This window comes from Pinus tabuliformis, chromosome 6 (genome assembly GCF_031772625.1).
Source record: "Pinus tabuliformis cultivar Carrire ecotype Pingquan chromosome 6, CPIR1, whole genome shotgun sequence".
Lineage (NCBI taxonomy): Eukaryota > Viridiplantae > Streptophyta > Pinopsida > Pinales > Pinaceae > Pinus > Pinus tabuliformis.
The window spans coordinates 455,282,526-455,310,245 of NC_142292.1; positions in this window are offsets into that span (position 1 = coordinate 455,282,526).

Consider the following 27,720-nt stretch of genomic DNA (forward strand, 5'->3'; position numbering starts at 1 on the left):
ATATCATCAAATTAGAATGAAGGTAGAATACATTCCAAAAATAACATTCAGACTCATGAAGGTCATTATGAATTTTTGGTCATGCCTTTTGGCCTTACGAATGCACCTTCCTATTGAAATATGGCAACAAGAATATTCCAATTTAATTTGTCCTTGAATTAAATTGTGAATTAAAATCGAATTTAGTCTTAACAACTACTTGGAAATAATTAATTAATTTATTTTAAATTAATTAGTTGGAGAAATTCAAGTTAGAAGTCCTTCTGAAGTCATGCAAGAGTTATGCCTTAAATTAAGGAGATAAGATTGAGTTATATTTGAGTTGTAATTAGTTGACTCCGTTTACTGAGTTAAGTCCAGTTAAATTAGTTCCAAACTGTTTGAGGAACTAATAGAGAGTTAACAGTCAGTTGATGCATTAATGCATCCAACTAGTGCTACTCCAGTTAATTGAAGATTCCCTCATCCGTAACTCATGCATGTTTATTCTAAGAAAGACCCAGTTGAGATTAATGTTAAGGACAAAGTACTATCAGTTGCATGTGTTTTATCATGGATAAAAATCATGCATGCAGTCAAGGGATTAATCCTTGAGGATTGCGCAGATTTGAAGGCTTGTATTTTCCACTTGGTAATAGGCTAATCATCCACAGGAACAACGCAAGGAAATAGGAGCTTGGAGGGCATAGAGGAAGGCTGGAGAGAAGCCAAGATTACCTATGAGCATCTGTGAGGATTGTACTAAGAGCTGGCTAGCTGTGAGAGCTAAGGCTTTGTATAATTCCTATATATTTCCACCATGTATGATAATACAATAGTGTGGGGTTCTTATTTGAGTATTTCCCCAAAGTATTTTCATGTGTATTGTGCCATCGATTCTTCTTCTTCTTGTTATATTGTTCAGCTCGATATTTAAGCTTCCGCAAATTGATAGTAGAAGTAAGTTATAGTATCCTGCTTTGAGTTATATTGCATTATCGAGTTAATCTATCACAGATTTTCTACATGGTATCAGAGCTAGATTAGTAGAAATTTCTACATGGTATCGAAGCTGTGAACATTTGGTGGGCTCTAGTATTGCAGCAATGGTGTTGCAACTCCTAGGACTCCCTTCTTTACTTTTATCAACCCGGTAGTTCGTAACAAACTTGGAAGCGATGGTGTTGTATGCACAAGTACTAGCGCTTATTGCAGGTCGTCACTTGATTAGCGCTCAAGAAAACTTCTATGAGTTCTCAAAAGAAGCTTTTAATTGTGATGGAAGAAAGATAACTCAAAAGAGGTTATTCTACTTGCAGAAAGAGGATGAAAGCTGAAAGGAAATGCAAACCCTAGCAAACCCTAGTTTTACCCACTAACCCTACTTTTGCAAGAAAAAGAGATGAAACTACTGAAATGGATGCCATGGACTACTGTTAAGGTAAAATGCATGTACTTAAGCTATTTCTGAAGGAAAATGTGGAAGAACCATCTTTTTGTACTTTTGAGCAATTTTATGCAAAATTATTATGGTTGTGTTTTAACTATTTGACTGTGCAGATGCTTGGTGGCGAAAGGAGATGGAGTTGGTTGTTGCAGATGATGAGAAAGGTGTGGAAAGGACCTAAGGAATCCCTATCACCCTTCTAGAGAATTCCATTGTGATCGAATTTCAAAAAATCGCTCACATGAACTTCTACAGGAAGTCTTTAGCGGATCTCTAGGAAGTTCTATAGGAGTAGGCCGAAAGTTATTTTTGAAGGTTTGGAGGAGGAAAAATGGCGGGAAAAGGAAAATGAAGGTTGGATGAGGGTGTTAGAGGGTCTAGGACTCTATCAATGAAGATCAAACATGAAGGTGATGGTTGGATTGGTTCAAAAGATAAGAAAGCGATTTTGCACAAAAATGTAGAAATTAGGGCTGTTCAGGAAAGTGTGGCGAATAAGTGGAGAAAACCTTGAGAAATGGACTGGAGCAGGTTGGGTGATGATAGGATGATAAGCTGGGATGGTATTCGAGTGAGCTGCACACGTACTTCTAAAAATTGATTCAAGGAGAATTAAAAAAATAGAGTTTTACCTATTTTAACCTAATTCTGCCCTAAAAAAATAGAAAAGTGTTGAACAGAATTTTATGGATAGGAAATGATGCAAGAAAGCTATGAAAACTGAACAAGGAAAAATCCAAGCATGTAAATACAACTGATATCAACTTCTCCAACTCGAATTCACACACTAGCAATTGCATTGGAAAGAAAAAACAGTGTTTTGGTGGCAGCAAGAGTGCTTTGGTCTCAATTCATGGTTCCAAGGAGGGAGAAAGGAGATCAAAGCCTACTCGATAGCCTTTTTGTGGATATTTTCTATTATTGCAGCAAACTAACTAATCAAACTAAAGCAAGAACAATTATTCTAATCATCAAAAACAACTTAAGTAATAAAGCAAGATTGAATCTAAACAACAGAAATTATTTCATGAATGCAAGAAAAACACATATAAATACAAGAAGGAGGTACTAGGAACATGGGTTGGGCCCAAGCACAAGAGCTACAACCCCTTTAGAAAGATCAGTGCTGGTTCAAGGCTGAATTCATCTTCATTGATCAAAAAATAATAGTCATGTCACAAAATTGTCTACAGAAAGAGCTCGAAAATGAGCTGAATGCAGACCTGCACTAAAGTGCGAAAATAGATTGTTCAATAGTAACCTACTGAGGCCTAAGGCCTTATTATTTATACAAATTGAGGACTCCCAACAGTCCTCCTAAAATTTAGGAACTCGACTACCAAAACTTGCAGATAATAGCAACTTCACTAGACCTGCTCGGCTGCCCTTGTGATTATTGATGTGGTGGCCTTTGAACTCCGAACTGCTGGTGGAGAACTCAAGGAAGGGGTCATTAATGTAGGAGACACCATTCCTATAAGTCCTCATCTTGGTTTCTTTGAGTTTTGGTTGTCAATCTGCTCATAAATTCTTGGTCTTGGTCCAAAAATGTCCAAAAATCTGCAATAAACACTTATTAGACTTTGTGGTAAAATGACTATCCCCATTCACTCAATTAACATAAATATATTAAAAAACATGCACAAAAATATGGAGAATGGTGGATTAAACGGAAACAATAGGCAAAATGAACCCATATAGTTACCCATTTATGGGGCTCATCATCACCCCCCTAGTAAATGGGTTGCTCATCCTCTGAGCAACTAATCCAGTTCTTCATCCTTCATGGCCATAATTGCTTCCCTGACATCCCATGCTTTTGAGGTGATGTCTTCTTCCCTATCATGAAATCCTGCCTTTCTGTCTACTTCCTCTCGCTACTGTTGTTCTTCTTCTTCCTTAACCCCTTCCAGTAGTCCTAAGAGTAGTGGAGGACTGAACTTGAGGCCAATCCAGTCAGCGTTCAGGTTTTGCATTGGTTGTTTATAAAGGGGCACTCTTGCTAAAGCCTCGCTCATTCTGGTTGGGGAGTGATACTCCCGGATCTTTAAGCTATAGGATAGTGTATTCCATCTCCTCATACAAGCATGAAGACAATCATCACCAAATAATCTTTCCATGTCCTCAAAATGGGCGATGGCTTGCACTTGCCTTTCGACATAATCTGGGAGAACTTGAGGGTTGTTGGCAAGGTGTTGATGAGCATATATTAGAGTTGAGGGGTCTTCTGGTTCTGCCCTGATTAGCAGGGGCTCATTCAGTTCTTTGGCCATGATCTGCTGAACTTCCACTGCCCTTTTTCCCTCATGGCTCATCCAGGAAGCCATAGCCATGAGTTGTACATCTCCTAATACAGCATTGGGGTCCCAAAAGTTCATATCAAGGAGTGCCAAATTATGTAATTAAAACTCTGCTAATTTGACCTTATCCTCAGTCGAACTAGTAACACACAGATGCATGAACTGACCATAATGTTGGAAAGGGATTGTGCCCCTTTGGGCCAAGGTTTTGATTTGAAACTGGAGCCATTGGTCTTTAAGATAAAATCAAAGATCTGGCCGGTTGTCTACATTACAAGGCTTCCATTTCCTAGCTAGCCATGCATACCATCTGGGCTTCTCTCTCTTGTAACTGCTATTTCAGCATCAGTATTTCAGCTGCTGCCTAAGACTCCTTCTCTTGTTGTTGTTTTATCATCATTTCCACATCAGGGTGTGTCTCTTCCCTTGGATGTTGTTCCTATGTTGTTTCCTGTCCTGCTAGGGGACCTTCCTGTAGTTGCTACTCTTCAGAATTCTATGTAATGTCTACCCTTTGAGTTTCCTGTTGTTGTACTTGATTTTTCAGAAGTGCATTTTCCTCCTATAGCTGGGCTCTTTTAATGCTTTCATTGTGTCTCACCATTGCCAACTCCATTCTTAATTCTTTCAGTTGTTCTTTCATGTGACCTATATCTGCAACTCCATTGGATTTGGCAATTTTCATCCAAATGTGTGTTCTAATTCTTTCTTGTTCTAATTCAAAGAAAAGGGGTATAGTGAATTTCTGTGGGATGATCTTCCCACCATCTAGCAAGTTGTAATATGAGCCCAAATTAGGATGAGGGCTTGGTTCAGATATCTCCTCGGTCTTGTCTTCCTCATGTGACTATTTCACTGCCTCCTCTTCCATTTTTTCAATCTCCTTTAGCTTGGACAAGATTTCCTGTAGAGAGGTCTTAGCTTCCTATAGAACTGTGTTGGTGTCCATTAGTCTGATGCTTTCCTTCCAGGTGGAAGTTTTGGGACTTCCTCTCTCATAAGTGATAGATATCTTGGAGGGGGATTCCTCCTTTTTCTCAGTAGGGGCATATTCAATTATATAGGTTCTTTTGATGGTGGTTGGGACTTGCCCACCTTTATCCTGGTGCTCTTTCTGGCTTTAAAGTACATGTATGCTGCTCTTTCTCTTTTTTCTTTTTTGTGATGGAGTGCTTAAGGCAACCATCACAACTGTTGCTTCTTTCGCCAATGTATCAGGGGATGTTTCTTCCTGCTGCTGCTCCCCTTCATCTTCCACTATTTTTTCCGTGCCTACTGTCTCTACTTGTGTTTCTGCTATTTTTGGCAATGGCTTCTCCTTTTCTTTTCGGGTTCCTGTCTTGCTTGTGGTAGTCCTCTTTTGGAATTTCTTAGGCTTTTTCTTCTCGCTCTCTGTTCTTTTCCTTTTCTCTGTCTTTGGGGTGGTCTTCTTTTCTGTGTGGGTTTTTCAAGTTTCTCTTCTGCTTCTTGTTCCTCCTCTATTTCCTGCTCTTCCTCTGTCTGAATATGTGGTGTTTCCTCATGCACTTCTTCCTCAATTTCCTCTTCCTCTTCCTTACTGCCAGATGGGCTGATATCCTCAGCCAAAGTTTTGATATCATCATCTCTAGACATATTTCTGAAAATGTCCCAAGCTATGGGAATGGTATAGGTATGTAAGGCATCTTATACCAATATTTTGATGATCCCATGGTGGGCCAACTAGTCTAGGACTCTTGCATTTAGCTTGGTACTACATTCTATTAGAGACTAGAGGAGGAAATATGGGAGAATCAGCTTTTTAACTGGAGGCAGGTCCATCCCATACCTCAATTCATGTACTAACCTAAAGTGATAACCATAAACAATGTTGAACCTTCCTTCAAAAGTGATATATTTCATTATTTGGTAGGGGACTTCATTCCATGGAGGAGGTAAGGTTGTCCTTCTAACCCCATTTTTATCCTCTACAGGAAGGTTGAAAAAATGTCTTCTTGGCAACCTGTCCCAATTATTTTTCCTCCTTGCTCCAAGGGAGCCTAGGTGGAAGGCCTATAATTTGACTGGTAAAATCAGGGGTGAGTTCTAGGGACAGACCCCTAAAAATGACTATGGCATGTGTTTTCAATTGGGGTCTTAAGGCCATCAGAAATTCTTCAGTTTCCTCATCATCATATCCATGTATTCTTTCAAATAAAATCATCCAATTAGCCATGGTGAAGAGGGCCACCAGCTCAGGATGCTCATGTAGTTGGTTGGAGTTCAAAGGCTCCTTCCTCATAAACCCTTCTGGCATGGTGCCGAGTAGGTTTTGATGTGCTTAAGTGAGGAGAAAAACAACAATTTCAAAGAAAACCAGAGACAGAGGGACAACTGAGTTTTTTTTCTTTTTTTCTGAATTGTAGGAGGAATTTTAGTGTGCTCCTTCTCACAACACCAAATTGCAATATTTCCCTTGTTTCAAACTACTCTTACCCCAAATTTGGTTTTCTACTTGTGGAGAGAAAATATATATTTTTTTGACAGGAACAAAGGATAAATAACACAGGTTTTTTCCAGAGAATAGACAGATATGCAATTTTGGTTTTTCTTTTTTCCCACACAGGCTGGTTTCTACAATTGCAAGTGTTTTCTTTACAATAGAATATGAAAAACAAGAAGACAAACTTCGAATGCAAAGAAGAAAACAGAGAACTGTGTAGAACTCAGGGAAAATATGCAGACAAACTTTCAAACTTCGTTCTCCTTTTTTCCAATCACATTTTGTGTTTTGAACCCACCACCTTATACAAATAATTCCTATGCAGGGAGGTTTCCCGAGCCTACCTCATTTTGAGCTTGAATTTTCGTAAAAATCCCAGGTTTTCCTTCTACTAGCTGCTCTCTGCCTTTCCTGTAGATGTTTTCCAGTATAAATTATTCGGCTTCCTGTAAAATACAGCAGGGCTCCTATAGAGCCCAATAGGCAAGAGGGTTTCGAAAAAACTAACAGAAAACTGGCGGAGGACTACTAGTTTGTTGCTCTGAAGGTGGTAGATGAACACTGTAGTTGAGAGCTCCGTAACATGCAAATGAACCAAAAGGGTGGTGGAGGCTTGTAGTGCACTGTACTTAACTGTTGGAATAACCCGCGGTGAGGAGATGAGGTGGCCGGATGGGTACGTTATCCCCATCCAGACCATTGGTTTGATGCCAATGTCATTATAGTTCCTCACACCACCTGACCGCCATCACCTCCCTTACTTCCGTTATCCGCCACCACCACTACCAATTTCAAATGCCTTCTTCCTAAGTTGACATGCCGCATGTGCTGGTTGCTTATCTAATCAGAAGTTTGAATTTGGACATGGCTCAACTGAATTCTGCGATGGGGTATGAACTAAACGAGGGTGGCCAGTTAGCTGGCCACCGATTCCACATAATTGACCATTCCATAGTTCATGCAGTTTTGAAATATTATTCATGCAATCGAGGAATAGGTTTAGGCACTTACCTGCGTAGTCACTGGTGTGTTATGCATATTTCAGATTTTGGCACTTCGTTTCCTCATTGCTATTGATGCTTGCACTATGCATTCTTGGCCTTGGTGTTTTCGATGATCTCTCGTTCAAACATTGCTCTTCATACGTCCAACTGTGCTAACCCTATCTCTGCAGTATGTTTTTCAAAGGGATTAGCTACTACAGGAATCCTGTAGGATTTCCTGTAGCTACTTCTCCTCTTGAAATTCAAACTAATATGTGAGCAGGGCTAAAAATGTTGAAGAAGGCCTTGACTAAGAAGAAATCACAGCTAGATGGTATCAGGTAGGGATGAGTGAAACTGTTGCTGACTTGATTTGTCATTTTTTCTTTTTGTTGTGTGTTTGCAGGATGACAAAAACAGAATATCTGCATGTGGCTGTGCAGGGAAAAAAACTAGTGGAGATGTCGGTATAGAGGGATGGAAATGGCAGAATGGGAAGATGGATGGTGGTAACGAGGTTCACAGTGCCACCAGATGAATTTCCAACCCTCGTGTTCTGTTTTAAAATGGATTTTGGCCTTCCCGTAATTTATACAAGATCCTCTTCTAGAAAACACAAAGTTTCCTGTAGGACGCGGAATTCCAGAACAAATGAGGCCAAAAACTTGGGAAAGGATAGCAGTGATGGGATGATGGACTGTAAAGGGTGCATGCAGCCTATCATGTCTTTTCCTCTTATGCAACCCTCCTGCAACGACCTTCCTGCAACCTGTAATTTATTCAAAAGAAGTTAGGTTTTTTTATTTTTTCTTTTTCTCTTTTTTTTTTTTTTGAGACAGCTGGGGCACCTACAAGAGGTTTTCACCCTCACTGCCTGCCTTGGGCACCTCCAAGAGGTTTTCACCCAGGGATCTTTTATTCCATTTTCTCTTTTCTCTGCTCAAGGTGTGGGTGGAGTGGAGACAGGGACCTGCTCCACTACCAGCACTGATTTACCCAGAGTTTCAATGAATTTCTTCTTAGAAAGGGGCTTCATGTAGATTTTCAATTGATGCCCATTGACGAGCATGGGGATGGCTTCTTCATCAATGGTCCGGATAAGGACTGAACCATTATCATTGCATTTTTCCATTGTATATGGTCCCAGCCATCTAGTTCTCAGCTTGCCCTTGAAATCTTTGTACCTTGAATCATACAGTAGCGCCCAATCTGTCAGCTGAAATTGTTTCTCTTTGAGGTTTCGGTCATGCCATATTTTTCTTTGAAGCTAGACTACCTCTGAGTGGAGAAGGGCCTACATTCTCTGTTCATCTAATCCATTTAGCTGAAGAAATCTTTATTTTTGTGCATGGATGAGGTCTAGGTCCAGCTGAGCTGCTAGCCTTAATGTGTTATATTCAAATTCTATGGACAGCAAAGCCTTCTTCCCATAGACCAGCTCATAGGGTGTGAAACCTGTGGTAGTTTTCTAAGTAGTGTTATAGGCCCAGGTTGCCTCAACCAATCGGTCTACCCAATCTTTTCTACTACTGCTCACCACCTTAGTCAAAATCTCCTCCAAAACTTTGTTAGTGACTTCCACCTGTCCATTTGCTTGGGGGTGATAAGGGGTGGAAGTTCTGTGCTTAATCTTGTGTTGTGTGAGCAGGTCTTCAACTAAATTGGAGGGAAACTAACTCCCTTGATCTGTAACTAACTCTCTTGGGTAGCCAAACTTGTAGAAGATATTTTCCCTTAAAAACTCAACTACTTTTTCCTCTGTTGTTGTTTTGATTGCCTTTGTTTCTACCCACTTTGTCAGGTAGTCCATGCACATAATGATGTAATACTTCTATTTTGAAGGAGGGTTATGTTGTGGCCACCAACAACCCCCCCTCTTTGTTCGGTATTAGCAATAACACCAAGCAAAGGGGGACCCTTAATAAAAATCCAAAAAAACATTTTATGAAAATTTTTGTATTTAACTCCCTAAAAGTGTATCGCATCGCGAGAAGAGAATGAAACGTTTTCCTATGAGCATAATAAGCTGCGAAGAAGCGATGCGAAATTCATCGCATCGCATACATTATGAAGTGCTCTTAAATGAAAAAACTTAAGGAATCTCCGATGGCCAATATGCGACATCGCATATCGCAACATCGCGTAAGCAACACACAATGATTGAATGACTAAGCGCGATCTGTGATCTGCGATGAATGCGATCATGAATTTCTGCGATGACACATCTTGACGACGCGATCCGTGATGCTGCGATGCGAGTCGCAGAAATCACCCATCACAAAATTTCCTCGGCGCAGTATTCAAGGAAAGCTGTCCGTAGACCAAAATTGGGTGTGTGCCTTAAAAGAAATTAATGATTGTACGCCAAAGTATTCAAGAAGGGTAGTTTTGTGTTTTTCGAAGAGTCAGTTCGTTATGGGTGTCATGATTATGCATTCATAAGAGCTTAAAGCTTTCATGTCAATCTTTATTATCATTACTCTTTTCCTTTGCGTAAACTGTAAGACAGTAAATAACATAAAGCAATGTGCAGGAAACATCTAAGTAAAAGGGGAAAGTGTCAATGCTCGGAGAACAGAGAAGAGATGCCTTCACAAACGGATGCCGCATGCAACAGGACCACAGATTCCAGAGTATCACTCAACAGATGCTGATGTCAATAGGCCATCCAAAATTCAGAGTCAAAGGCGCACAAAATCAACATGTTTACAAAAGATCCTGAAGCTTATGCCCGGTAAAGCAAAAAGAAAAAAGGCGCTAAAGAAAGAAAATGCACCAGAAAAGCCTGGAACAAAGAACGGAGGCAGTTTTCGATGCAGAAAATTGTTCAGAGAGCAAAGTCCCTAACTTATTCAGTCATTCGCAAGGCCGGAAACCGAAATAGCAAAAGCAGAATCAGTTTGAGAGAAATTTGGGTTATTACCAAGTATACACGCAGTGAATATACCCAGCCAGAGGAAGATTCTCGAAAATATCTTCTAGTTTACCAAAAAGTGGTGCCAGCGCTTGTTATTTCTATTTTCATAGCTCAAACGAAAGTAGAAAGCGACCAACCGACTCTTCCCAAGCGAATGTTGCATGCTTGCAGTACTAAGGAGAAAATACAGAAATGGTTAGGAATTAGATTCAATTTTTAGAAATAGTTTTGCTTTATTAGAAGGGCGGTCATTTAAAACCGTATCCTAAATTTATGTAATTAAGTTAATTAGTTAGCAGTATTTAAACCCTTCTCAGGCATTAGGAGAAGGGTCCAGAAATTTGTCAAAAAACTTGTCCTCAGAACATGCACTTTTGCACCCTCGGAGGGGGTTTTGATGAATGGATGGATCAAGGTTTATTAATCTTTGCATTTGATATCTGCTACTAATGTTGCACTTCTGTACTCTTAGTAGATGTTAGAGCAAGGAGAGATAAATCATTGTTGCTTGAAGCTTATGAGTGGAACCAGTCATAAATGGTACTTTTATCTCTTGACCGTTTTTGTTTATATTCTTAAAGTGATATATAGTCTTTAGTTGTTTATATGTTACTGCATGAATGTGTGAGTTACCGTTTGGCACTTTTGTACGGTGGAGTCATTCATTTATGTTTGATGTATGAATAACTTATTATGCGATATGCTGTTCACAATTGTTTTGCCTAACTTCTTATGCAAAGTGGTTTATCTTAATTGATTTCTATTCTTATGATAGCTGAATGATATTTATTACCAGTTATTGTTTGAAATCTCTTTAGATCACATAATAGAAGAAATACACCCCGGTTTAGCATAGATTAGATGTGTTGTTTCTCATTAGATTACAATAGCATAGAGTTAGTTTAAAAGTCTGAATTAAATTAGCTCTAAGTACTCTTGGATCAGCATCATCCAACTCTGCACACACACACACCCTTAAATTGGGAAACTGGTCCCATTATCCCCAGTCGGACCTGCTATACCAAACGGATAAGGAGCTACCAACCAAGGTTCGGACGAGGTGGGTATCCCCCTTGTTGTCGACCCGATTTTCGGGGCTTCAACAGGTTGATAGGGCCCACAAAGTCCATGCACCACTTCTCAAATGGCTCGAAAGTCACTTGAGGTTGCAGGGGCATCTCATCCCTTGGAGTTGGTTTCCCCATCCTTTGACATCAGTCACATTGGCTGATGTATCTCCTAACATCTTGATGGAGAGTGGGCCAATAGTAACCTGCCTGCAAAATCTTGAAAGCAGTCCTCTTTGCTGCAAAGTGGCCCCCACAAGGTCCATCATGACAGGTTAAGAGGATGTCAAAGACTTCCTCCTCCCTGACACATCACCTCAAAATCTGATCTGGGCCAAGTTTGAATAGGTTGCCCCCAATCCAAGTGAATGGGGTGCTTTTCCTCACGATCTTGCTCTTCTCTTTTGAGGACAGGTGTGGTGGAAACTGTGTTGAAACCAAGTAATTTGCTATATCATCAAACCATGGAGAGAGTACTAAAATAGCAAATAAGTGTTTATCGGGTATTTGATAATCCACCATTCCTTCTTCACCTGTAGGCAGATCTAGTATAGACAGAAAATCAGCAACAACATTTTCCTTACCAGGCTTATCAACAATAGTCAAATCAAATTGCTGCAACAAAAGTAACCATCAAATGATACAAGCATTTACATCTGGTTTATTCATAAAATACTTAATTGCAGCATGGTCAGTGTGTACAAAGGTTTGGTAACTATTGATGTCGTGTCTGAACTTGTTTAGGGAATGGACTATAGCTGGGAGCTCTTTTTCAATTATCGTGTAGTTTAATTCTGCCTTGGACAGGTTTTTACTGAAAAAGTATATGGAATATGGTAGTTTCTCTTCAACTTGTCCTAGGGTTGCTCCTATAGCTTTGTTCGAGGCATTTGTGTGAATGTGGAAAGGTAGGGCCCAGTTTGGACCTCTCAAGATTGGGGCAGTTACCATCTTACCTTTCAAGGCATCCAGAGCCTCTTGGTAGTTGTCAGTCCATATAAACTCAACATCTTTCCCCAAAAGACAAAACAATGGAGAGGCTAGCTTGCTAAAATCCTTGATGAATCTTCTATAATACCCTGCTAAGCCTAGAAAGCTCTGAACATCTCTTACCTTTTGAGGAGGTGGGACCCTTTGGATAACAACAATCTTGTTGGGATCCACTTGTAATCCTTGCTGAGAAATTGTATGACCTAGCACGGTCCCTTCAGTCATCAGGAATTCACATTTTTCAGGACTGAGGGACAAGTTCATTTCAATACACTTCGCTAAGACTTTTCCCAGGTTAGTCAATGCTTCTTGGAAGTTGGAACCATAAGGGGTAAATTCATCCATATAGATTTCCACTAAATCATGAACCAGCTCAGTACTGCTCTCTGGAAAGTGGCAGGAGTGTTTCACAACCCAAAAGGAAGGACCCGGTAGGCAAAGGTACCCCATGGAAAAGTGAAAGTGGTCTTATCTTGGTATTTCAGGCTGATTTGGATCTCCAAGCAAAAGCATCCAAGTGATTCTTCAATAAGCTACACAGCTCTTTCTCTTGAGAGGTGGATAGGGTTGAGTTGATCCTCAAGGTTCTTTCTGGGCCAAATTCCACATTCTTAACCCAAAGAGAGGTTGTATTAGCCACACAGAGATCAACTGAAGCATTGGCTTGGGTTTCTTCCACCAGCTCTTCTAATGGCAATTCACTGGGGAGTGGATTCTGGATCAAGTTTTCAGTAAGATCATCCTCGATTTGTGGACCCCCCATGGTAGTTTCTACTGTACACAATGGTGCGGAGTAGACTTCATCCTCGTCTTCCTCCTCCAACTAGAGGGGTAAATCATGTTCCAGTAGAGGTTGGGCAGGAGGATAGAGGACTAGCTGCTTGGACATATGCCCACTCTTGATTGTCATGTTCCCAACTCGACAGCTGATGTAGGCATCTGCAGTAGCCAACCAAGGTCTTCACAGGATGAGAGGATACCCAGTGAGATTTGCCTTTGGTTGGAGAACCAAGAAATCAGCGGGGTACTCCAAAGAATCAATAGAGACCATGAAATCTTCCACAATTCCCTCGGGCGTCATGGTGGAGCAGTCTGCTAACTGCAGTATTGTCGAGGTCTTTCTTAGTGAACCCTGAAGGTTGAGCTTGAGCATAGTGTCCCTGGTCATCACATTAATGGTAGCCCCTATATCAATCAAGGTATGGGGGATTATGGTGCCATTGATGTGGACATCGACTACTGGACTCCCAGGGTCTAGATACGTCGGACAAATTACCTGCCCCAACATCAGATCGGACAGTTGTCCTATGACATTGATAGTTGGGGCATCTCTCCTTCACCTACCTGGGTGTTTAAAGCACTTCTTGATAATCTTGTTGTATATGGGCACATCCTTTATGGCTTGGAGAAGGGGTATTTTTACACATAACTATTTCATTTCTCCTAGAAGTTCAGTTTCTTCTGGGGTCGGTTGTGTGGTTCTAGTTAGTCTCTCAGGAAAGGGTGGAATGGCTTTTGGTTCACTTTCTTGTTTCTATTCTTCATCCTCCTTAGGAGGAGGTTGGCTATCTGGGAGGACCTTCCCAGATCGTAGGTTGATCTCTTGAATCTCCATAGCATAGGTAGGGCATGTTGTTTCTCCAGTATATACCTGTTGGACCTGTCCGTTATTGGGTTTCAAGTTCGGTTGAGCAGGTATTTGGGGTTTTCTTGGAGGAGCAGGAGGTAATGGTTGTGGTTGAGCAGGTGGTGGAGGAAAAAGAGTGGGAGGAGAGTTGTATTGGGGCCTCCACCCCTGATGAGGTGCATTCCACTGAGGTTGTGGCTGAACGTGAGAATGAAACGAGTGAGCAGCAGGTTGAGTAGGGTATTGAGATGGATATGACCAAGGAGGGGGTGTGGACCAGGAAGGATGAGCAGGGGGACCCCGAGAAGGTATGTGAGTGGATTGATTGGGGTTATAATAAGTCTGGGATGTCCCTTGCATTCCCTGATAGTAAGGTCTAGGTCCATGTGGCCTCCTTTGGTTCATGAAGTAGAGTGGTTCAGTGGCTCCTTTAACCCCTTGGTACATAGCTTTAAATCTGGGTAAGGATGGGCACTGATTGGTAGGATGGTCTGCTTCACAGACAAAACACACCTCTACAGAGTGTAATGGACATTCGTTCCTAGGATGCTTTCTGGTGCATCTGGGACAAAATATGTCCAAAGCCCTCTTAGCTTCCTCTTGCTTCTTTTGGATTCGCAAGGTATCCATTTGCATGGAAATGGTCTATCTCATCTCTCTTTTGAAATCTTCCATCTGATTTGCAAACTCGTTTTTGGATAGGGATCACTAGCTAAAAGTTGACTTCACCTACCTCTTTTTCTGGCTTCCCTAGAATGGTTTCTAAACACAATCTTTATGTCATGATAAGGTAGTTGGTAGATGTCTCCCCCAGCCAGCAAATGGAGGGTATCTAGAAGGTCTTCAGGGACTCCTCGGAGCAGAACCAACTTCAGAGATTCAAGGTCAAGTGTGCACCTGGCCCTTTTATAACTGAGTTGAAACCTCTCTTCATAGTCTTCTAAGGATTCATCACTTCCCATGGTCATTTGAAAGATTTCTTCCTTTGTTTCCTTTGACCTACAATAATCCCAGTATTTGTTGTTAAAGGCTTGCTGCATCTGAGCCCAAGTTGTGATATTGTTTTCAGGTAGACCCATGAACCAGCGTAGTGCTACATCCTTGAGGGTAGAGGGAAAGAGTTTCAACTTTTGCTCGTCTTCTTCATATTCATAAGTTCGATAATGGACAAAAAACTCAAACAGGAAGGTATCAGGGTCTTCAGTAGTCAATCCATGGAAGTGAGGTAAGGCTGAGGGACTTATGTTTCTCATCTTTGTGTCCCCATTGGTCTCTCGAATGGGAAAGGTGCCTTCTATTCTCTCCCCATTTTCTATACCGTTTCTGTTTTCAGCCATGGTCTCAGGAGGAATGTTTTCTTGCTCTTATTCTGTTATAGGATCTTCGTATATCTCTGGAGGTTCACCTATAGGTTCTTCTGGATCACTGCCACCAAAGAAGAGAGAAGGGTGACTTTGTGATGTGTTAGGGGTGTTGGGTAGGAATTTTCTTGAATTGTCTCTGTTCATACGAGGCATGAAAGAGAATCTCTTTTTAGGATTTTTGTGTTTCTTTTTATGCTTGTACCTACAAAATCTTGAAATGGATTGAACAACAAATTGCAGCTAACTAAAATAAATCTTGCTGAAATGAAAATTGCAGAATTGAAAGGAAAGCAGGAAATGACTAATTTACACTTGCTGAAATGAAATTGCAGAATTGAAATGAAAGCAGGAAATGTCTAATTTACACTTGCTGAAATGAAATTGCAGAATTGAAATGAAAGTACGAAATGTCTAATCTATGCTTGCTGAAATGAAATGAAAGCAAGAAATGTCTAATCTACTTTTGCAGAAATGATATTGCAGAATGGAAATGAAACAACTACTCTATTTTTGCTGAAATAAACTACTTAGCAGAATGTTGCAGTAGAAAATAGAAGAAAAGTAGTAATCACAAATACTTTGATGCTTCCCTGGAAACGACACCAAAAATATGGTGGGCTCCAGTATTGCAGCAATGATGCTGCAACTCCTGGGACTCCCTTCTTTACTTTTATCAACCCGGTAGTTCGTAACAAACTTGGAAGCGACGGTGCTGTATGCACAAGTACTAGCTCTTACTGCAGGCTGTCACTTGATCAGCTGGCACAAGTTCGCTAGGAGCTCAAGCCAACTTCTATGAGTTCTCAAAAGAAGCTTTTAATTGTGATGGAAGAAAGCTAACTCAAAAGAGGCTATTCTACTTGCAGAAAGAGGATGAAAGCTGAAAGGAAATGCAAACCCTAGCAAACCCTAGTTTTACCCACTAACCCTACTTTTGCAAGAAAAAGAGATGAAACTACTGAAATGGATGCCATGGACTACTGTCAAGGTAAAATGCATGTACTTAAGCTATTTCTGAAGGAAAATGTGGAAGAACCATCTTTTTGTACTTTTGAGCAATTTTATGCAGAATTATTATGGTTGTGTTTTAACTATTTGACTGTGCAGATGTTTGGTGGTGAAAGGAGATGGAGTTGGCTATTGCAGATTATGAGGAAGGTGTGGAGAGAACCTAAGGAGTCCCTAGCACCCTTTTGGAGAATTCCATTGCGATCAGATTTCAAAAAATCGCTCGCATGAACTTCTACAGGAGCAGGCCGAAAGTGATTTTTGAAGGTTTGGAGGAGGAAAAATGGTGGGAAAAGGAAAATAAAGGTTGGATGAGGGTGTTAGAGGGTTTAGGACTCTATCAATGAAGATCAAACATGAAGGTGATGGTTGGATTGGTTCAAAGGATAAGAAAGCGATTTTGCACAAAAACGTAGAAATTAGGGCTATCTGGGAAAGTGTGGCGAATAAGTGGAGAAAACCTTGAGAAATGGACTAGAGTAGGTTGGGTGATGACAGGATGATAAGCTGGGATGGTATTTGAGTGATCTGCACACCTGCTTCTAAAAACTAATTCAAGGAGAATTATAAAAACACAGTTTTACCTATTTTAACCTAATTCTGCCCTTAAAAAACTGAAAAGTGTTGAACAGAATTTTATGGATAGGAAATGATGCAAGAAAGCTATGAAAACTGAACAGGGAAAAATCCAAGCATGTAAATGCAACCGATATCAACTTCTCCAACTCAATTTCACACACTAGCAATTGCATTGGAAAGCAAAAACAATGTTTTGGTGGCAACAAGAGTGCTTTGGTCTCAATTCATGGTCCCAACGAGGGAGAAAGGAGATCAAAGCCTACTTGGTAGCCTTTTTGTGGATCTTTTCTATTATTGCAGCAAACTAACTAATCAACCTGAAGCAAGAACAATTATTCTAATCATCAAAAACAACCTAAGTAATAAAGCAAGATTGAATCTAAACAACATAAATTATTTCATGAATGCAAGAAAAACACATATAAATACAAGGAGGTACTGGACACTTGGGTTGGGCCCAACCCTAAGAGCTACATCCCCCTTAGAACAATCATTGCTGGTTCAAGGCTAAATTCATCTTCATTGATCAAAAAATAATAGTCATGTCACAAAACTGTCTACAAAAAGAGCTTGAAAATGAGCTGAATGCAGAGCTGCACTAATGTGAAAAAATAGACTGTTCAATAGCTAACCTACTGAGGCCTGAGGCCTTCTTATTTATACAAATTGAGGACTCCCAACAATCCTCCTAAACTTTAGGAACTCGGCTGCCAAAACTTGCAGATAACAGCAACTTCACTAGACCTGCTCGGCTGCCCTTGTGATTATTGATGTGGTGGCCTTTGAACTCCGAGCTGCTGGTGGAGAAATCGAGGAAGGGGTCATTAATGCAGGAGACACCCTTACTATAAGTCCTCATCTTGGTTTCTTCGAGTTTTGGATGTCAATCTGTTCATAAATGCCTGGTCTTGGTCCAAAAATGTCCAAACATCTGCAATAAACACTTATTAGACTTTGTGGTAAAATGACTATCCCCATTTACTCAATTAACATAAATATATTAAAAAACATGCACAAAACTATGGAGAATGGTGGATTAAATGGAAACAATAGGCCAAATGAGCCCATATATTGCGGGTGAAAATCGAATTCATATCATACTTCAAGGTTGGTAAATGGCATTCTGTGGCCTGAGACTCATGTATGCCTTGGAAGGTAGCTCGAATTACATAGCATGGAAAGATATAATGGACGTTGTATTAGAAGACAATGGCTTGAAGGAATTCATTTATCAAGAAATCCCAAAGCCAACTTCAACTAATGCAGAATATTTGGCTGAGTGGAAGAAGTGTGTGGCGAAGGCAAGAAAGATCATTCATGAGGGAGTTCGAGACCATATTGTCTCGAGTCTCCATGGGAAGGATACTCCATTTTCTATGTGGAAGACATTGAAGGACCTCTACTAGAAGAGTAGCGACCAAAGGAAATTGGCGCTCAAGCATAAGCTTCGAAGAATCAAGATGGAGAAGGGCGATACTATTTCCACATATCTAAACAAGCTCACCACCTACAGATATGAGCTTGGCAATGTGGGAATAACTATTGTCGATGATGATATGGTGAGCCTCGCTCTCCTTAGCCTTCCAAAGAGATAGAATATCTACCAGGACTTTGTGAATGGAAGGGAGAAACTGTCGGATTGGGAACGATTGTGGTCGGATCTTATGTAGGATGAGATCAGGAGGAGCGCACGAGATGGTTCTTCATCCAAGAATGATGATGAAGAAAATATGGCCTTAGAAAGTAAGGCAAGGAAAGGGAAGGGGAAGGCTTCCCATTTCAAATTAAATTCTTCTAATGGAGGGAAGAAGGGTGACATGTATAAAGTAAGATGCTTTAATTATCACAAGATGGGACATTATGCAACTAATTTCCCATCGAAGAAGTCCAAGAAGGGGTCCTCGAAAGGATCGGAAGGTAAGGCATTAGCCTCTCGGTTCGAAATGGACTTTATCCTCAACGCATAGATGGTGTCATTGATGATGGGTTGTTTCTAGTATCTTGACAGTGGAGCCTCATTCCACATGACCAGTGATAAAAAATTATTCAGTGCCTTGGAGGACAAAGACCTCAAGATGCGCATATAGATGGGTGACGATGGAAGGTATAGTGTTACAGGAGTAGGCACGATTTCTTTTCAGAGGGAGCATGGAGCTCCTCCCACCTTGACAGATGTGATGTATGTGCCTAGACTAAAGAAGAACTTGGTATTGGTCACAATGTTGCAGGACAAAGGCTATGATGTTGTCTTCAGTAAAGGAAAGGCATTCCTAAGACACATAGCCACAAGTCAGACCAAGAAGATAGGGATTCAGGTGAAGAATATTTATAAACTAGAGGTAGATGATTGTACAACATTGAGTACGAAATCATAATTGGTGCAAAGCCAAGACATTAGCGGGTTGTGGCACAGGCGGTTGGCCATTTGCATCATGGGGCTTTGAATATAATGCAACAAATATCTACAGGACTTCCCAAAGATAAACTTGAGCAAGTTGACACATGCAAAGGTTGTACCTTGGGAAACTAAACCAAGTCTTCCTTTCATGATCGAAAGAGTCAAGTAGAGGCTATCTTAGAGTTAGTTCATACTAATTTGTGTGGACCATTCTCGATGACATCCACAGCAAAGCAAAGGTATTATGTGATTTTCATTGATGACTATTCTCGTAAATGCTAGATTTATTTCATGTAGAAGAAGGACCAAACTTTCACAAATTTTTGTGAGTTCAAAGCTTTGGTCGAGAAAGAGTCAGGGAAGAAGATCAAGGCCTTGAGAAGTAAAAACGATGTAGAATATGTCTCTCAAGAGTTTAAGGGCTTCTGTGCAGCAGAAGGAATTAAACGAGAGTTGATGGCACCTCATAACCCACAATAGAATGGGGTGGCCGAGAGAAAGAACAGAACTATTGTAGGGGTAGCACAGGCAATGCTACATGACCAAGGCCTACCACTTCACTTGTGGGCTGAGGCATGGAACACAACGGTCTATTTGTAGAATAGAAGCCCGCATTGCATACTTGGGATGAAGACACCATAGGAAGCTTTCTCCGGTAAGAGACCAAATGTGGGTCACTTCAGGATATTTGGCTCATCGGTATATTTCCATGTGACAAAGGATGCACGGAAGAAGCTTGAGCTGACAATAGAATTGGGGATATTTGTGGCATACACTGATACACATCACAACTATCAGGTGTACTTGCCTACCAATTGGAGGACAGTGGTCTGCAGAGATCTCAAGTTTGATGAGTAGAAGGCCATGCAAGTTTTCCTTCAGAGGGAGCTCCAACTACAGGCTGTGGAGGAACTATTAGTTCCTAAGGAGGAGGAGCCTCATACTGATGTAGAGTAGTCACATGCAGAGGTTCTAGTAGTGGAGACATCCACTCAAACAGAGTCTTCAATAGATGGACAAAAGCGCACAATTTAAGTTGACAGATTGTTGGAGGATGCGAGAGAATGTGGGAGCACCATCTTCTCAACACAGATAGAGGAGGTCACCTGAGAGGTACACTAGATACATGGCCCTTGTTGGGAATATGTTCAAACCGAGCCATTTTCCTTTGAGGAAGCAGTGTAGCAGCCAATTTGGGTTGATGCTATGGTAGAGGAGTATGACTCCATAGTTCATAACAGTGTTTGGGACGTGGTTCCAAGACCGGATAACAAGTCAGTTGTGAGTTCTCGTTGGCTTTACAAGGTAAAGCAAGCTGCTGATGGTAGTGTAGAGAAGCATAAGGAAACATTTGTTGCCAGTGGCTTTTCACAGGTCGAGGGGATTGAATATGATGAGACTTTTTCTCCTCTCGCAAGGTAATCATCTATCAGATCTATGTTGGCACTATCAGCACAGATGGGTTTGAAGATCCATTAGATGGATGTGACGACTACATTCCTCAATGGCCAGATTGAGGAAGAGGTGTATATAGAGTAGCCGGAAGGTTTTGAGACCTTCGATCATGAGTCGCATGTGTGCCAACACAGGAGAGCGTTATATGGGTTGAAGCAAGCACCTTGCGCTTGGTACACTAGAATAGACAACTACTTCACCAAGTTGGGCTTCACAAAGAGTGAAGCAGATGCGAACCTATACCACATCGTGGTGAAAGGTAAGATGTTGATCATCGTATTTTATGTTGATGATCTCATATTGACATGTGATGATTAGTTGATCGTGTCTTGTAAGGAGGACCTTTTAAGAGAATTCGAGATGAAAGACATGGGTTTCATGCATTACTTCCTTAGCATGGAAGTGTGGCAGAAGGATGGGGAGTTGTTTGTGTCTCACGGCAAGTATGCCAATGAGATACTCAAGAGATTCCACATGGAGAAGTGAAAGCCCATGCAGAATCCTCTAGCAGGTAACTGGAGGAAGGAGGATGCTACTTCAATAGAAGTGGTAGAGGCTACTATGTATAGGCAGGTTATGGGTTCACTGATGTACTTAGTGAACATGTGACCAGATTTTTGCTATGTGGTGAACGAGTTGATTCAAGTGATGGTTCAACCTACCAAGATGTTTTGGAAGGCAGCAAAGCATGTATTGAGATACCTCAGAGGCACATCTCAGTATGGATTATGGTACAGACAGACATAGGGAGTGAAGCTACAGGGCTTCACTGATGCAGATTGGGTAGGGAGTCCATCAGATCGAAAGAGCACATCAAGAGGGATTTTCAACCTTGGGTCAGCAGCAGTTTCTTGGTACAACAGGAAACAGAGGTCAGTTTCACTCAGCTCGGTAGAGGCAGAATACATGGCTGCAATTCAGGCAGCATGTGAGGCCATCTTGATGCGGAAAATCCTAGTTGGTTTGTTCGATCAGAGGATGGATCCAAGTGTGATCTATTATGATCATCAGAGTTGTATCAAACTCTCTGAGAATCCAGTATTTCATGATAGGTCCAACCACATCGACATCCGGTATCATCATCTCATAGACTGTGTAGTGAGGAGGATCATTTTGCTACAATATATTTCGACAGAGGAACAAGATGCTGACATTTTGACAAAGGAATTGTCAAAGTGTAATCGAGTTCCATATAGATAGGATCGAGGTGGCAAATAATCCCTTTCTTGTTGAGAGGGAGTGTTGAAATATGGCAACAAGAATATTCCAATTTAATTTTTCCTTGAATTAAAATCGAATTTAGTCTTAACAACTACTTGGAAATAATTATTTAATTTATTTTAAATTAATTAGTTGGAGAAATTCAAGCTAGAAGTCTTTCTGAAGTCATGCAAGAGTTATCCCTTAAATTAAGGAGATAAGATTGAGTTATATTTGAGTTTTAATTAGTTAAATTATTTTACTGAGTTAAGTCCAATTAAATTAGTTCCAAACTGTTTGAGGAATTAATAGAGAGTTAATAGTCAGTTGATACATTAATGCATCCAACTACTGTTATTTCGGTTAACTAAAGATTCCCTCATCAGTAACTCATGCATTTCTATTCTTAGAAAGACCCAGTTAAGATTAATGTCAAGGACATTGTGCTATCAGTGGCATGTGTTTTATCATGGATAAAACTCATGCATGCAGTCAAGGGATTAATCCTTGAGGATTGTGCAGTTTTGAAGGCTTGTTTTTTCTACTTGGTAATAGGTTAATCATCCACAAGGAATAGCACAAGGAAATAGGAGCTTGGAGGGCAGAGAGGAAGGATGGATCGAAGCCAAGATTGCTTGTGGGTATCTATGAGGATTGTACTGAGAGCTAGCTAGCTGTGAGAGCTAAGGCTTTGTATAATTCCTATGTATTTCCACCATGTATGATAATACAATAGTGTGGGGTTTTTATCTGAGGATTTCCCCAAAGTATTTTCATGTGTATTGTGCCATTGATTCTTCTTCTTTTGGTTATATTGTTCAGCTCGATCTTTAAGCTTTCGCAAATTAATAGTAGAAGTAGGTTATAGTATTCTGCTTTGATTTATATTGCATTATCGGGTTAACATATAACGGATTTTCTACACTTCCACATTTCAAGGTTTGATGAATTCCACTTTCAAAACCTTTCTTATAAAAATTGTGTTAGGATTTTTTGATGATATACTAATCTACAACAAGTCTTAGAAAGATCATGTTCAACATGTTTACAGGGTGCTTAAACTATTGGAGGAGAATTTTTTTATGCAAAACCCTCCAAACGTTCTTTGGGGTATAGGAGGTGGAATATTTGGGTCATATTGTATCTCATGAGGGTGTTAAGGTAGACCCTAACAAAATTAAAGTTATCAAGGAATGGAAAATCCTCACAATCCTAAAGCATATTCAAGGATTTATCAGTTTGATATGGTATTATCTCAAGTTTGTTAAGAATTATGGGAAAATAGGAGCACCTCTAACAACATTACTAAATAAAGATGCATTTTTTTGGACTCCAGAATCAAATAAGACCTTTGAACATCTTAAATGTGCCAAGATTTAGTTTTAGTTACCCCAAACTTCACAAAAACCTTTATTGTGGAATGCGATGCCTCAGGAAATGGAATTAGTGTTGTTTTAATGTAAGAAAGAAGACCCATTGCTTTTGAAAGTCATCCAATCAAGGGAAAGTATTTATACAAACCTATTTATGAGAAGTAAATGTTGGAAATACTACATGCCCTGAAGCAATGGTGTCCTTACTTGATGGGAATACACTTAAAGGTGAAAACATATCATGATAGTCTTAAATACTTTTTGGAACTAATATTATCTTCAGAAGAGTAGCAAAAATGGGTCACAAAGATGTTGGGATATGACTTTGAAATCATCTACAAAATGAGGAGGCAAAATGTTGTTGCCAGATGCACTCTCAAGAAGGGATGAGGATGTGGAAGCATTACTCTGATCCATTTCTATTATCCAACTTGATTGGATAACTAAAGCAAGGGATGAATGGAAGAATGACGAAAATGTGTGAACACTCATTCAAAAGTTGTAGCAAGCTCCCAATATATTTGATGCATTTATGCATTCATGTGTATTTTCATAAAATTACCATAGGGTCAAGAAGGAATCTTTTTGGGATGGCCTCAAATCTAATGTCCATAAGTTTGTGGCAGAATGTTTGGTTTGCCAACAAAATAAAGTTGATATAATTAAACCCCAGGTCTATTACAACCTTTACTCATTCCAAGTCACGGTTTGGAGTTATCTATGGATTTTATCACATGTTTACCCAATTCCGAAAGAAAGAGTGTCATCATGCTTGTCGTCGATAAACTAACCAAGTATGCACACTATTGTGCATTATCTCATCCTTTTAAATCTAGTACAGTTTCTATTGCATTTATGGAAATAGTTAAAAAGGTACATGGAAACCCAAACATTATTGAAGTGAAAGAGATCTTATTTACATTGGAAATTTTTCAACACAATTATTTTCTTGCCTTGGTAATCAATTAGCTCATAGCTCATCTTATTATCCACAATTTGATGGGAAAATTGAGATTGATTGAGATTTATGAAGGAACAAAATGAAATAAATATATAAACCAAAACACAAAGATATAGCAAAAACAGAACTTCAATTCATTAATAACAAAGTATTGAAAATTTTTTACATGTAGAATGGAAATAAACTAGTTAAGGCAATGGTATATTATCTCTGAGAAGAGATATGGTGGCTACATTCCTTTGAACTATGTTACAATGAGGCTCAAGGGATTTTTTTATTATTTATCAACAAATGGAAACCCTAAACAACCAAAAGCCTAACCCTAAAAGATGGAACACCAAGAGTTTATGGGCCCCGTTGGGGTTAGTTAGATAGCCAACTTACTTGGGTCGTAACTTGGTCATATGAACTTTGTTTGGTGCATAAGATACCTTGTTAGAAAGGTCTCTCCAAGTAATACAATATTTTTGGACCTCAAAAAAAATGTTGTTTAAGGGGTCAAAAAATTTTGGAAGTTCAGGACCTGAAAAACTTCTAAAAATAGTAAATTGTGCTATAATGAAGGAAACTGATGAAACCAACTGGAGGTCCAGGTATAATAGGTGGGTGGCCACCAATGTTAGGATATTCCAACACATAGGATATAGTTAAGTTCAACTTGGTCTAGTATAGAGTTAGGTAAAGTGTGTTTCTTTACCGTTGTAAATTTTGTAACTTACAATCCAACGGTCACGATATGTAGTGATCCGACGGTTCACTCTCTCCTCGGTATTACCGACACTTGATCCGTGGCTTGACACCCGATTGGTCCATGAGTTCTATTTAAAGCGCATGGAGGGTCATTGTTCGGGTAATCCGTGCATGAGAGAAGCTTATGTAAATTTTCATTCTTTGATTAATAAATTGCCTATAGTAGCCACGTTGGCGCAGGCCGTGGACTGTTTCCCTCTTTGAGGGTTTTAACCACGTCAAAAATACTGGTGTATTGATCTGTGATCTGGTTGTGAGCGGTGTCCTTTTGGTGTTGTTTCTGAGGAACTTACCCTGTAAATTCCTACAACCAATATCAACTTGTATTAGTCCTCCCCCCTTAGGAATAAATGGTCCCCATTATGTGCAAAGCCTCCATGAGGTGAGGAAATTTCTGTTGAACCTAGTCCCTAGTGAGCCACTTGCCCTAGTGAAGGAGTTGGCCTGCTTTGACAACTCGATATAGATAGCTCCTATGTTGGTGAGTGTTCTTGATTTATGTGTCCATGATCCTAGCAGTTGTTTCTTATTTGATACATCTTGGGTTGAGATATGTTGGTGTCATATTCTCAGTAATGTTTGATGTGTCTAGCCATGGGGGAAAGTATGGTCGCAGTCGAATTACATTGAATACTGGGTGCAGCGAAACGAACGATGGAATTTTGATCTCAAAAGAATTTTCTTCTACATCCTTTATGATGGTGTAAGGAAAATATCAGAGTGAGTGAAGATTTCTTTGGGCCCTAGTGAGGTGCTTCTTTTGCAAATGTAACCAAACTTTGTCTCCCACCTAGAACTTGTGTGGCACCCAATGTTGATCATGACGTTATTTGTACTTAGCATTTGTTCTATCAATATGCCATGGAACTACTGTCGAATGTGTTGAATGAGTCCAAATAAGTTAGTAGCTCTATCATATTTGGATTGGACATGATCTAAATCTTCTTGAGTAGTTGTAAGTGGTATGGAAACATAAATGGGACATAATGCCTGGAGTCCCAACCCCCTCTGAAAGAGGTTGTGGTCAGTTAAGTTGTGGTAGAAATAGGGGAGGTTTTCATCCCATGTACATGGATTCTTTTATTCTTAGATGTGCATCATGTGCACAATCATCATGTTGATGACCTTTGTTTGGCCATCAGTTTGGGGGTGGAAGGTCGTGGACTTAGTGAGCTTGGTATCCAACAACGACCAAAGGATTGACCAAAATGTACTTAGGAACATCTTTTCCCGATCCAAGATAATGCACTTCTGGATCCTAAAGTGTACCCATACTCATTCAAAGAATAGTTTTGTAGTGGCTTCTATTGTGATACTCTTCTTGCAAGAAACCATAATGGACATCTTAGAGAATATATCGATGACCATAAAACCACATTCGTTTCCATTCCTAGTAGAAGGAAGGTCCGACATGTAATCCATCGAGATGGATTCCCAGGGTCAACTAGCATTAGGAAGAGGAGTATACAAGCCTTGATTCTTGATTGTAGGTTTGGAAATGGCACAAGTAGTGTAGGATTTGATGTACTTCCCAATGATCTATTGAAGTTTTGGCCAATAAAATTACTTCTGCAACACTACCACTATTTTTTCTATCACAAAATGTCCATGGACCCGACTGTAGTGTGCCTCCCAAACAATCTTGGCACATTCGCTTGAAGGAACACATAGTTGTCCTAGGTGGGATAACAGTGTCCTGTAGGTGAAATTCTAGAACTTATTTTCCTTCGACGAGTATCTTGTATGCGGTTATGAATTATGGATCACTCTGGTAAAGATGTAGTCATCCAAATGTTTTGTGTCCACAAGAGTCGATCACAGTGGTTAGTGCCATAATCGGCGTTCAATTGAGGAAGTCTACAACATTATGGGTGCTTCCATTCTTGTACTTAATGTTCCAATGGAACTGTTTCATATATGTGGACCATTTCTTGCGGCGATTGTTCTACAACTTTCCTTGTGTCTGTATGAACTACAGGGGTCGGTGGTCTGTGTGGATGATCGTTTCCTTCCTAGAATGAAATTCTTCCATTGTCGACAATCCTGCACAATGAAATACATCTCTTTGTCATAGGTGGGGTACTTTTGGACTGTATCTTAAAGTTTTTCACTATGATATGCCACCAAATTCCCTTTTTGGGTAAGAACTGTACCAATAGCATAGCCAGAAGCATTTGTCTCAATTTCAAATGGTTGTTGCAGGTTTGGTAATGTGAGAACTGGTACAGAGAGGAGGTGATGCTTCAACTCGAAAATTGCTTCTGTTGGGATTCAAACCAAAATAACTTTTCTTTCACTCCACCCTTGATGACTTGACTCAAAGGCCAAGTTATATGAGAGAATCCCAACATGAACTTGTGATAGAAATTGGCAAGACCAAGAAAGTTGCAGAGCTCCGTTAGAGTGGTTGGGGTTGGCCAATCCTGAATAAATTGTATCTTATTTGGGTCCATCTGCACACACCACTCATCAATGATGTACCCTAGATATTGAACCTGGGTCATACCAAAAGTGCATTTCTCCAAATTGGTACACAATTTGTGTTTTCGCAGTATTTGGAGGACTTGTCGAATATGGTGTAGGTTCTCTTCCAAAGTTTGGTTAAAGATCAAGATGCCATCCAAATACACTACTATGAAAGAGTTTGTGAAGGGTCACAAGATGTCATCCATCAACCTCATGAAGGTTTTGTGGGAATTTTTCAACCCGAAAGGAATGAATAGCCATTCGAAAAGGCCCTCCTTATATTTGAAGGCAGTCTTCCACACATCAGAGGGTTCAATTGGTACCTAGTGATACCTGGTGTTATCACTGAAAATTCTAATGCCAAAATTTCTCATATATTGTCATCAAACGAGGCA